Genomic DNA, 3,879 nt, shown 5'->3' on the forward strand with positions numbered 1-3,879 from the left:
TAAACTTACACCAATGGAAGTCTCTTAGCGTTCTGAGTGCTAGGAACACAGGTGTGAGACTCCATGCCCAGGTCAGATAGTTTTTCATGATTTCTGACTTAATTCCATCGAGGCCAGAGGACATATGTTACAAAATTAAACTTATGTTTGTATGTAACTCAAATAAGGTTCATCTTTGAATCCAAGTGAATTTGAAAAAAATGTGATTCTGTAAACATGTGTTAAATCAGAATGTCTGCTATAATAGTGTCTTCTGTATGTGACAGGAAAACTGCATCCCTGAAAGTTCAACAATATGGTTGCCTAAATAAGACTTAACTATGGCAACACCAGTTGACGTGCCAATGTGGAAGGGGGAAGTTCCACAACATCACACATCTATATGAAGAGCTGTAGACAATTAATGACTGGAGAGAGAGAGAGGGAGAGAGAGAGAGAGAGAGAGAGAATATCATATCAGTTTTTCTCAGGTATGAACCCCCATTCGGTTATTCGATCCTAAACAGTCAGCCCTAAACACATACACATATGAGCAGCTCTAAATGGACTTTACAGATTGTATTTATGAGTGTGTGTGTGTGTGTGTGTGTGTGTGTGTAACAATAATAATTGAAGAACAACAGGTTATGAACTTTAGGGGTTCATGGGAAGAGTCTAAAGTAAGAGATGAAGGGGAGATAGGATGTAAAAAAGTACTTACACATGAAATTCTCAAAACTAAAACATGTTTCTAAATATTCCCCACTTAGATCACTGATTATGCTTATCACTACTATTATTACTATTATTTTTCTTTTTATATTCTTTTCTTCCTGATTATAACATATAGTAGTCTAATGGTTGCTTGAATAAAGGAGTCATGCTGACATTTGAATCATATGAAAACTAGGCAAGAAATAATTATCTGTATTTATGAGAGAATTTTTTGAGACAAGGTTTCTCTGTATCTCTGACTGTCCTGGAACTAGCTCTTGTAGACCGGGCTGGTCTCAGACTCACAGAGATCTGCCTGCCTCTGCCTCCTGAGTGCTGGGATTAAAGGTGTATACCACCACTGCCGGGCTTACAAGAGAATTTTTAAAGGACACATGAGACATGGCAGTAGACTAGTCACATATGACATACGTACTACAATACAAACATGAGAAGGTATAGGTAGCAAAGCAGAAAATGCTGGGAATCTTTAAAGGGCAGAAACATAGTATGTTTTAGATTGATTAATTTAGAGAGTGAAAAATGCCTCAGTAGAAAGCTAAGTGGCAATGAAATCAAACAATAACCAAGCTTTCTGGAATGACTATGAGATTAATAAGTGCCTCTTGTTCTCCAACACAAGGCTCTGTCTTCCTCATCTTTATATTGACCTTTTCCCATACACCTTTCCCCCTGTGTAGTTTCCCATGCCAGTGTAGTTTCTATACCTGTGTAGCTTCCCATCCCTGCATAGTTTCTCATTCCTATGTGATGAGGGCAATAAATTGCACTAGTATGTTCCATTTTCATTTTCTGAAACTACAATACAATAACTGTGAATCAAATAAAAGCTAAAATATAGCACATTCTTAAGCAAAGTGTTAGATAGGTTCCAAATTTGGCAAGTGGAGTGGTCCTCATTCCACCTGATAGCTACATACTGTATATTTCCAGAGAACACTCTGACACTGCAGCATACAGAAAAAAAACCTGCATTAATAAAGTAGAAAGGGGCAATCTTGGTATACAAATGTAACTAATTCTGGGGGAACAAACATGTAATGGAAGAAACAGAGATGGTCCCTGGATGCTGTCAACGCTTTGCAAAACTAAAATGTCCAGAGACGCTAGATAGAAAAGTCACCCACATAGTTGATGGAATTCAGTGATTGTATACCAGGTTATGACCCCTGAATTCAGTGATGATTGTATACCCCTGGACTCAACTTGTGACTCCTCACTGAAGGCTGTCATTTGCATGCACATTGAAGCCACCGAGGAGAGCTGTCACTGAAATAAAACTTTATAATATTAAACATAACTGCTGGAATCATGAAAAGCACTGCATTAACGAAACAACCACATTTAAACAATAGTCGCATAGCTTAATTAAAGAAATTGGGTGATGTATTAAAATATTTGTCCTTTATTGATAGTTTTTCAAAATATACTGTTTAAGTTAGATAATCAGTGCAGTCACATGGGTTGCTATAGAACTTAGAACTCATGTTCTAATGCCTTTTAACGGATCTGAGCCTCCATTACACACATTCTGTGCTTGCACTACTAGTTCAGCCAGGAGACCAAGCTGGTGGATTATCTACTGCCCAGCATGGGTTTTCTGCGAGGGTCTCGCCGTCAACGCCGTCACTGCCCACTCCGCTTCTCAGGAGTCAGGGCTGCCTATCCATCGGTGTTTGTGATACCACCAACGGTCTCTCCGCCATCTCACGTGGAAAAGAACTACCACCGCGACTGTGAGGCCGCTATCAACAGCCATGTCCAGCTGGAGCTCTATGCCTCCTACGTCTATCTGTCCATGGGCTTCTTCTTTGACCGTAAAGATGTGGCTCTGGAAAACTTCTCAAGCTTCTTTCTGAACAAGTCACATGAGTGTACTGCGCATGCTGAGATGTTCCTGGCAGTACAAAACCAACGTGGTGGTCGCATCTCTTTCCGCACCATCAGCAAGCCGGAGCTTGATGATTGGCTTGGAGGCCTTCCAGCCATGGAGAATGCTTTTCAGCTGGAGATGACCCTCAACCAAAGCCTTGTGGCCCTGCACCGGCTAGCCACTAGCAAAAGCGATGCCCATCTTTGTGACTTCCTGCAGAACCATTTTCTGAACAAGCAAGTTGAAGTCCTCAAGGAGATGAGCAGCCATGTGACCAACCTGCGCCAGAAAGAGTCTCCAGAAGATGGCATGGCTGAGTATCTATTTGGGAAACTTACCCTGACTGACATCAACAAAGAGAACTGAGCTGGAACTTTCTTCATAACCCTGAATTCTTCCCCAGGTTACTAGACTGAACATTCATAGTTCCCTTCCAGCAAGTTCACTCGTTTTCCCTTTTCCTATTACCATTGTTTTAAATAAAGTTATTTGATTTCAGTCAAATTAAAGTGTTCAGTTTATTTATGTTTACTTATCATTACTTTAAAAGAATAGGGGCATATCCCTTTGAGACCTCAAATGTCTATCCAGAATTCTCTTTATACTCCCCTGACCAAAGGGTGGAGGGGAAAGATGATCCAAGGGCCCCCAGAGATGACTTTTTTTTATAAACCGTGTGAGCATAGGTGATAAGGTATGATGGAGTGTGGCAGGATGTGTGGCCTGAAACCCTGGTATCTGGACTTAGTAGTGTAAGTACACGGTGCATCTGAGCTCACAGTGGAACTGAGATGGGGCAGGGATTAAAATAAGCAGGGGATCTTGGGGAAAGGAGAGGTGGAGGAAACTGGGAGAAGAGGAGGGATGCTGCGGTTGGGATATATGAAAGAAGAATAAATAAAAAGAAAAATCAGTATGTTAGACTATTATGTTAGGTATTCAGTGATAGATTGTTTATTGCCCTATGAGTCCCTCAGTTTTTATCTCTATTACTACCTGAAACTAAACTAAAAATGAGGATCTTAAACTTCATCTGAAGACTTTTAATACAGTAACATAGTACAAATGTTAAGTTTCTTGATGAGAGAGAGAGAGAGAGAGAGAGAGAGAGAGAGAGAGAGAGAGACTAAGAACTTCTGATCAGAATACCCTGGACTGGAGAGCTAATGGAATTGAGTGAGCCTTAACCTGACTTCCTCATAACTGCAATGTCACCAGTGGGTGCACACACAATTCCTTCATAATATTTCTATTTCTGTCATTTTCCAAATGACACATTTCTTCCCTTGAAG

At 40.5% G+C, this 3,879-nt stretch overlaps 1 pseudogene; it reads left to right on the forward strand.

Moving 5' to 3' along the window:
• The first annotated feature begins 2,237 nt into the window (after positions 1-2,237).
• On the forward strand, positions 2,238-3,041 carry LOC125417963 (ferritin heavy chain pseudogene; annotated as a pseudogene).
• The last annotated feature ends 838 nt before the right edge of the window (positions 3,042-3,879 follow it).

The sequence above is a fragment of the Myodes glareolus genome, chromosome X (genome assembly GCF_982192425.1).
Source record: "Myodes glareolus chromosome X, mMyoGla1.1, whole genome shotgun sequence".
Lineage (NCBI taxonomy): Eukaryota > Metazoa > Chordata > Mammalia > Rodentia > Cricetidae > Myodes > Myodes glareolus.